The sequence below is a fragment of the Bidens hawaiensis genome, unplaced genomic scaffold (genome assembly GCF_021521415.1).
Source record: "Bidens hawaiensis isolate Kalapana, Puna unplaced genomic scaffold, B.hawaiensis_p1.1 tig00051323_1, whole genome shotgun sequence".
NCBI lineage: Eukaryota > Viridiplantae > Streptophyta > Magnoliopsida > Asterales > Asteraceae > Bidens > Bidens hawaiensis.
Window position 1 is genome coordinate 74,348 of NW_027499191.1, and position 9,859 is coordinate 84,206.

The window sequence follows — 9,859 nt, forward strand, 5'->3', positions numbered from 1 at the left end:
TTAGTGATTTAATCCAAAAGTGAATAACGTTTCATTTTGTCACGTTACTGGCATTTAGACGCTAAACACTCGTTAACTTTCTATTCAAAAACATAAAGGTTTTTCTTAGTGGCGGCCCAAGGTTTTAGGAGGCCTCAAGCCATCTATCAACTGGGGGCCTTTTCAAATTTTTTTTTATGTAAAATCTCTTCTTTTACCCAGGTTAGAGACCAACAATGATAAACTAACATATTTATAGTTGGCGGAGTTATTATTTTTCAAAGTTATATGTTGTGGATTTTCTTTTTTTTTTGACAAAACCATGGCCTTTTTGAGACTTTGATCACATGGGGGTTTAATTTTCTTTCTAATCACATACAAGAGGATCACATACAAGAGGGGTTGTTGACATTAGTACTGGCGATTAAGTGGGTGTGTAAGGAGGGTGACAATCCCTCTTAGGGGTATTACCGGCTACTAATGTCGACACCCCTCCTATGATTAAAAGTAAAACTAACCCTCTATGTGATTAAAATTCTCAAAAAGGCCTTAACTTAAAATAAATAAAAAAATCTTGTTCGTGTAAACAATGTTTACCCAAAATTTATTTTTTTAGCTTTCGTTTTGACACTCAATTGTTAGTTATAATATTTAAGTATTCAACTAAGAGTTCTAAGGTGTAATGTTCAGCTAAAATTCTAACAAACAGATAACAATCAACAGACTATAAATTGGATAGTAATAACTAATTACTAATTAGGGCAAATTTGGTGTTAAAATTGGCAAAAATAGAAAATAAAAAATGATAAAATAATCACCAACCTCAAAAGTCAATACATTAGTATTTAAGTCCGCCTAAAATGTTTCATTCCCCGCCTTTTCAAAATTACTCAGCATGTCTGCTTGCAAAAACTTAATATATATAACTTTTTTTAATAAAAGATGGAGGCCTTTATTTTTATGGGGTCTCAAGCTCTTGCTTGGCCCAACAAGGCATTTGGGCCGGCCCTGGTTTTTCTAAAACACATTTGTTATATAAAAAAAATATGAGTGTGTAATGTGATTGGTTGGATTAACATTAAGACTTCAGCCATTTGCCTCGCATCTGTTACCCAGTTAACGCCCGGGGCTAAAACTTGTTCACGCTTACTTGCTTTGGTTTGATGCCTAATTGTTTTAGTTTTATAATGCGGTGGCTTGGGGCGCTACCCATTTACGCTATGTCTAAATAGAAAAGGTAACATATATGGGGTTTGTATTTTTAGTTTTTAATGAATTTGAGTATTAACAGTAATAGACATTTACTTTTCTATTAATGACCAAAATACTCTTTTATAACCAAAGAGACAATTTATGTAGTTAACTCCGTCTGATTAGAGTGTCATTTGTGTAATTTATTCTGAATAAATTATTCTTATCTATGCTATATTTAATGCATTGACATATTAAATTATATTTAGCCACACTTAGCTTAATGCGTCTTATTAAGAGTTTATAAGGGCAAATTTGTTTTTTAGTCACAATCAACCAACGAATTAAAACATGCTTATAATTTTTTCTTCTTATCTTTACCATAGTTTTGATTACTTAAGACTACCTGCATTTTTGGCTCATCTTTACTTATATATTACCTTTAATTATATTTTTAAATTAATTTTCCTCAAAATTTTTAAATAGCCATAACTTTTTATACGTTAATATTTAAAAAAAAAATGCACCATAAAAACAAACATCTTATTCTTTTTAATTTAAGTATAGTGTTACTATAACTTGTTACTACACTCATGGTCCGGCAATTGTAACCACTGATTTCAACTTGTTTTATTTCGTTTTTTGTGGTCTTTTCATCTATCCAACATTAGAGAACACCCTAGAGACGAATTTGGAGTCCAGGAACAATATTTTGGTGAGTGTAATCATTAGTTTGGTGTTTGTGATTCATATGCATACCCTAATTGATGTGATGATGAATCATACCGTGCTCGGCTAATTCTCTTTGTGTTTTCCCTCGGATTGTAAGGTTTCTTTATGAATGTTGATTGAATGTTTATATAATTTCTGATATAATAGTTTGATTTGATTGATTTCATTACTATGGTGTTTATGAATTGATTAGTAGATTGTTAGTTTGTTGAGTTCGTGTTCTTAACCGTCAGTTCTTGGTGCTGTAAGCAATCGAGATTAATCGGGAGGGATTCGGGGTGGGATAAACTAATTGATATTTGAGTGATTACCTTGCATTTATAATCCAAGTACTTAGTCTTCAAATATCACAATCGTTGAATAAGCACGAACTATATCTTTATCGTTCATCTCAGTTAAACAATTATTTTGGCATTCGTAGAAACCTGAAACCAAGGGAAGACATATTTTCTCCTACTGATTTAAAATTCGTTAAATTGTTTTCAGTTCTAGTAGTAAATCAAATCAACCAACCAAATACTTGAATTTATTTTCTGTATTTAGTTTAATATAGATTAATTACAAAGCTACTTAATAACACATTTTCCACAAACTCCTTGTGTTCGACACCCGCTCATCTCTATCTAATTAGTTATAATCGGTTTATTTTTTAGTGAGTCTTCGAACTCACGTCAAATTTTGAAAAAGAAAAAAAAAAGAGAAATTTTTTATTTTTTTTATTATTATGAAATATTACACAAAAATAACACCTAACCATAAACTTACTTATAAAAAAATAAAATAAAAATTACCCTACTCCCCATGAAAACCCGAGTTGTCCCCAACATCGGCAAGGAATTTCCCCACACTTGATTTGGACATACTCCAAAGCGAGAAAGGTAATTTTTAAAACCAAATTTTAACAAAAAGCTAAACTAATTTATACAATATACCTGGACCTTTACGAAGTGGAAACATCCGGTGAGCTTAGGAGGAAACTCACCTTATCATCTTCAAGCATATTAAGATCTTTACCTTCTAGGTTTGGTTTGAGGCGATGTCCATTCACAACTTGTTTGACTTGATTTTGCATATTTTCAATTTCAACATCACAAAACCTCCCTACCCTTGTAATGACATACGGACCCATCTGCTTGCTTTATAGCTTCCCGAGAAACAATTTGAGTCTCGAATTGTACACCATACTTTTTGCCCAACTTCAAATATCCTCTTCCTTATCTTAGCATCATGCAACCTTTTTAACTTTTTTTTATAAGCTGAGGCACATTCATACGTTTCATCCCGGATTTCCTCTAATTCACTCAACTTTAACTTCCTCAACTTGCCGGCTTCATGATAATCCATATTAACACTCTTAAGTGCCCATAATGCCCGGTGAGCCAATGGCAACCCTTTCCAGACACCAACCGATAAGGAGTACTACCAATCAGTGTCTTGTAAGCGGTTCGATATGCCCATAACGCATCATCGAACTTAACCGACCAATCTTTCCTATCCACCCGAACCGTTTTCATCAAAATTTCCTTAATTTGGCGATTGGAAACTTCAACTTGGCCACTCGTTTGAGGGTGGTAAGGTGTTGCAATTCGATGATTAACACCATAACGTTTTAACAACTTACCAAACGTGAAGTTCTTGAAGTGCGATCCACCATCACTTATGATTACTCTCGGGATACCAAATCTTGAAAAAATGTTGGCATGTACAAACTTACACACCACGACGTGATCATTAGTTCTTGTTGAACCGCTTCAACCCATTTCGAAACATAATCAAACGCAACAAGAATGTATAAGTACCCACACGAGTTTGGAAACGGGCCTATAAAATCTATGCCTCAAACATCAAAAATGTCAACCACCAAAATGGATTGTAAAGGCATTTCATTCCTTTTTGATATACCCCCCATTCGTTGACAATTCAAGCAAAGTCGGCATATTCATTAGCATCTTTGAAAAGTGTTGGCCAATAGAACCCGTATGTAAGTACTTTATACCCCATTTTAGAGCCACTAAAATGGCCCCACATGCTGACGAATGAGCATGTGTCAAAATCTCTTGCACTTCATTCTCGGGTATACATCTTCTAAGAACTTGATCCGCTCAAACCTTGAAAAGATCCGGTTCATCCCATATGTATTGCTTGACTTGGGACATGAACTGTTGCCTCCGTTTCTTTGACCAATGTTCCGGAATCGCACCCGTGGCTAAATAATTAACATAGTGGGCATACCACGGTGCGTTTGAGAAGGCGAGCAACTGTTCATCCGGAAACTTTTCAATTATCTCTATCGGATCATCAACACCTTCAAGTGGAACCCGTGACAAGTGATACTCCACTACATTCTCACAACCATTCTTGTCCTGAATTTCAAGATCAAATTCTTGTAATAATAACACCCATCGAATCAAACACGGTTTTGCGTCTTTTTTCTCCATTAAATATCGGACCGCGCTATGATCCGAATACATCACAACTTTACTTCCCAAAATTTGATCTTGCAAGTAACTCTTTTTCGGTAGTGGTGTAATTCAATTGTACCTCGGATAAAGTTTTGCTCGCATAATATATCACCATCGGCTTTTTCTCCACTCTTTGACCCAATACTACTCCGACCGTGCTATCACTAGCATCACACATTATCTCAAACAGATTGACCAATCCGGTGATTGCAAAATGGGTGTTTGTACCAACTTCTCCTTAAAACTATCAAAAGCTTGCAAACATTCATCAGTAAACTTAAAGGGGACATCCTTCAATAAGAGATTACAATAAGGTTTTGAAATTGCACTAAAACCTTTAATGAATCTCCTATAGAATCCGGCATGTCCAAAAATTGATCTCACCCCTTTGACATTTTTCGGGGGTTGCAAAGATGAAATTACTTTTATTTTAGCCTGGTCAACTTCCATTCCCCTACTTAAAACCACATGGCCCTCTTGCACCATGAAGTGACTTTTTTCCCAACTCAACACCAAGTTTGTCTCATCACATCGTTTTAAAACCTTTTCTAAATCATTGAGACACGACTCGAAAGTTGAGCCAAAAAATGGAAAAATCCTCCATAAAAACTTCAAGTGAATCCCGACCATATCAGAAAAGATGCTCAACATACATCTTTGAAAAGTGGCCGGGGCATTACACAATCCAAATGGCATTCCCCTAAAGGCAAAAGTACCATATTTACAAGTGAAGGTGGTCTTATGTCGGTCATCGGGATGAATTGCAATTTGATTGTAACCCGAATATCCATCCAAAAAACAATAATATTTTTTACCATAAAGTTTTTCAACTATTTGATCTATGAATGGTAACGGAAAATGGTCTTTTGAGGTTGCATTATTTAATTTTCTATAATCGATGCACACTCGCCCCCGGGTTACCGGTCGGGTGGCGATTTGTTCACCATTATCGTCTTTTATTACCTGGATGCCGGCTTTCTTGGGTACTACCTGTGTCGGGCTTACCCATGCACTGTCTAAGATGGGATAAATGATCCCCGCATCCAACCACTTAATCACCTCCTTTTTCACCACCTCTCGCAAATTCGGGTTCAATCTTCTTTGAGTCTCCCTTGTTGGTTTAGCCTCCTCATTAGTAATTATTTTATGCATAACAATCGAAGGACTAATACCCAAAAAATCTGCAAGTGTCCATCGAATGGCAGCCTTATGTGCTCCCAAAATCTTTACCAACGACCTCTTTTGATCTTCTTCCAAGTTAGAAGCAATGATGACCAGAAAGGTTTCATTATCCCCTAAAAATGCATACTTCAAATGACTTGGAAGTTCCTTCAATTCAACCTTTGGTGGACACTCCAAAGATGACTTTGTGTCCGAATTGATCTCTGTTGGTAAATTCCCAAATTGGTGTGTCCACGGTGGTCCTCCTTCTTGCATAGCTAAAACATCTTGCTTTTGTTCTTCCATCCGTAAAGCAGACACGTGTACCTGTTCAGAATCATCACAAATACAAGCTTCCAAACAATCTTTATCATATTCATGAGGAATACAATGATCCACCACATCTTCCATAAAACATTCTTCACCACTCAAAGAATTAGCAACATTAGCAAAAACATCGAGGCACATTTTTCGATTACCAAACGCCATGTCAACGGTACCAAATCTACAATCAATGATTGCATGGGCCGTGTTAAAAAATGGTCGACCCAAGATAACATTTTGTTGTTGACTTGGGTCACTCGATGAATAATCTAACACCAAAAAATCCATAGGATAATAAAAATCCTCCACTTTCGCAATTACATCCCTCACGATTCCACGGGGGAGTTTATGAAACAAATCCGCCAATACAACCTTGGTCTCAACACGTTTCAAAGGACCTAAGTCATATTGGTCATATAAACCCCCGGGAGAATGCTTACCCCGTCCCCAAGATCTAGTACCGCCCTAGACATTTGAAAATCGCCTACTTGAATATTAATTAAGGGTGTTCCCGGGTCTTGAAGCTTAGGAGGAAGATCTCCTTTTAAAACCGCACTTACCCGCTCAGTTAAATCCACTCGTTTATGCACTTTTTGTTGCCTCTTTTGAGTGCATAGTTCTTTTAAAAACTTAGCATACGCGTGCACTTGTTTGATTGCCTCAAGTAGAGGTAAATTCACTTTTACCTGTTTAAACACTTCCCACATCTCCTCCTTTTGAGGACCCCTTTTAACAATTACATTTTTCTTACCCGGGTCAAGCAAAACCGAAGGAAATGGAACCGCATTTGGTTCTACTTCCTTGCTTTTATCTTTTAAATTTGAAGTTTGACCTGGATTTTGTAACGGTTTTTCAAAAGGACATGTTTTGTGGGTTTATTGGTTTCAATTTCATCATCACTTTCATTACCCGTAATGTCCTCGACTTCCCCATCAACCACACCCGGTGATAAATCAGTTTTGTACTCTTTACCACTTCTTAACACACTAACATGATTTATAGGAACGTTACGGGATGAAATATGACACGGATTTAACTTAGTGTCGCTTGGTAATTGGCCTTTGTTTATTTCAACTCTGACACTTCGGTTGCAAGTTGACCCATTTGAGTGGTCAACGATTGGATGGCCTTGTCTCGAACATCAGCCTTTTGCCTTCGAGCTTCATCAAGTTGATTTGTCCGTTGCATCATCTTCAACATGTCCATAACTTCATTTCCATTTGATAAACTTTGACCCACATACCCACTTTGACTTCCACCCCTTTGACCTTGAAACCTTTGATTATTTCTGCCATAAAAATTACCTTGGTTATTATATTGTTGGCGAGGAACATAATTTCCTTGATTTCTTTGAAAGTTCGGGTTGGATTGAGTAGCCGGATTTCCATAACGAAAAATCAGATGATTTCTCAATCCGGGGTGATGAGTGTTGGAATTCATATTCTAATTCCTACCACCTCTCCCTTGAAGTGCATTCACCTCTTCTACTTGTACTTGTACTTGACCTACCGCACATACCTCCGAAACATGACCCAACTCATTACAATTCGTACAAAGATCAATTAATTGATTAGTGGTTTATACCCATCATTCTTCCAAGGCTTGTACTTGTGGTCTTCCAATCGCCGGCCTTGCTCTTCTTCCGGTTTGAGCCTTCCTGTTTGAAGTGACCGCCATTTGCTCCAAATATTCCCAATCATCTTGTTCATAGTTATTAACAAATGTACCATTTGTGATCGACCTTAAATCCCATTCATCTTCCATACTTAAACTCTCATGAAACGCATTCAACAATTCCCATAAAGCAATACCATGATGAGGACAATTTTTAATTATCATGTTAAACCTCTCAAATGCTTCATGAAATATTTCACCCGATTGCTGTTGGAAGGTTCTCAAACTCCTCTTTGCATCATTAGTCTTTTGGGCCGTGTAAAATTCTTCCAAGAATCTTTGTTGCATTATAGCTCAAGTATGAATGGATGCTGAAGGCAAAGTGTAAAACCACCTCTTTGCCTTGTCTTCCAACGTAAACTGAAATAAAACCAACTTAACCTCATCCAATGTAAAACCTTGACCCCCAATCGTGTTACAAATGAAGTCATATGCCTCCAAGTAAAAGTAAGGTTAATCCGTTGCTAGACCCTTATACTTTGGTAGACTTTGGAGGGAATTTGTTCTCACCTCAAATGTCCTCCCTTGTTGATTGTGATGAATAACCACCGGAGATGGATTATTAGTAATTATCGGTCGGAAATGGGCTTCAACCCCCTAACCATCTCTCTTGCATGCCTTCTTGGTAACCCCATTGGTACTCTTGGTTGACCCATTTACCTATAAACGGGCCTTGGAGATGCAAATTGTTGAAACTGTGGTTGGGGCATTTGTTGTTCAAATTGTTGACCTTATTGTTGCCCTTGTGGATGCACTTGTGGTGGAGCTTGTTGTTGAATAGTCGGTGGCGGTTGAACTTGTTGTAGTTGAATAACCTGTGGCGGTTGAACTTTTTGTTGGACAACCATCGGTGGTTGTCTGTTAAGTTCTTGCACTAGTTCCGTTTGTTGCCCTTGATCATAAGAAAAAAATCCCGGATTTACCCTTTGACTTTCATCACCTCCCGCGTAGTAACCTTCCACTTCATACCTCTCCAATTCACTGTCAAACCCATACCCGTAACCATCACCTTGTGTTCTTGAATATTGCATGAAGGGTGGTGGTTGATATTGGTAACTTTATTGTGGTTGTTGAAAGGTTGGTTGTCAGTTTTGTTAAGATGATGATGATGCATCAAAGGTAGGGAAAGGGTTAATAATAGGTGGCAATGTTGATGATGTTGAGTAGGTGAATTGAGCATTTATGGGTTTGGTTGTGTGAGTTGGTTTCAACTCACTTGATGTAATGGGTATGGTATTAGTAATCGGTGGAGGTGAAATTGGTGGAGGTGTAGATGGCAATGTTTGACCTGAAGTGGGAATTGGTGATTCCATGGTGCTGTTCGATGCAGTTGGAGAACCAAGAAGCTTGTTCTCCCTAAGTAGGACTCAGTTTCTTCTAAGTGTCCGTTCAATCTCGGGATCAATTACTAGTGGTGATGCCTTTTGGAGCCTCTAGTATGCATACACATGTAACTACCTGCACACTAACACAACCAGCGTAACCCGAAAATAACAAACAAAAACTAAAAAAGCTAACACACGTTGCGCACTACTCCCTGGCAACATCACCAAATTTGATGTGAGGTCGAAGACTCACTAAAAAAAACCGATAATAACAAATTAGATAGCGATAAGCGGGTGTCGAACACAAGGAGTTTGTGGAAAATGTGTTATTAAGTAGCTTTGTAATTAATATATATTAAACTAAGTACATAAAATAAATTCAAGTATTTGGTTGGTTGATTTGATTAACAACTAGAACTGAAAACAATTTAACAAGTTTTAAATAAGTACGAGAAATACGCCTTCCCTCGGCTTCAGATTTCTACGAATGCCAAAATAAATGTTTAACTAAGATGAACGATAAAGATATAGTTCGTGCTTATGCAACGATTGTGATAATTGAAGACTAAGTACTTGGATTATAAATGCAAGGTAATCACTCAAATATCAATTAGTTTATCCAACCCCGAATCCCTCCCGATTAATCTCTATTCCTTACAGCACCAAGAACTGATGGTTAAGAACACGAACTCAACAAACTAACAATCTACTAATCAATTAATAAACACCATAGTAATGAAATCAATAAGATCAAACTATTATCTCAGAAATTTCATAAACATTCAATCAACGTTCATAAAGAAACCTTACAACCCGAGGGAAAACACAAAGAGAATTAGCTGAGCATAGTATGATTCATCATCACATCAATTAGGGTATGCATATGAATCACAAACACCAAACTAATGATTACACTCACCAGAATATTGTTCTTGGACTCCAAAATCGTCTCTAGGGTGTTCTCTAATGTTGGATAGATGAAAAGACCACAACAACGAAATAAAACAAGCT

The 9,859-nt window shown here is 36.9% G+C and overlaps 1 non-coding gene across 1 annotated transcript; it reads left to right on the top strand.

Annotated features, from left to right (window-relative positions):
- The first annotated feature begins 7,656 nt into the window (after positions 1–7,656).
- LOC143598973 (small nucleolar RNA R71) lies at positions 7,657–7,765 on the top strand. Its single transcript, XR_013147220.1, has one exon. It is a non-coding gene; the product is annotated as a small nucleolar RNA R71 (small nucleolar RNA).
- Positions 7,766–9,859: the final 2,094 nt, after the last annotated feature.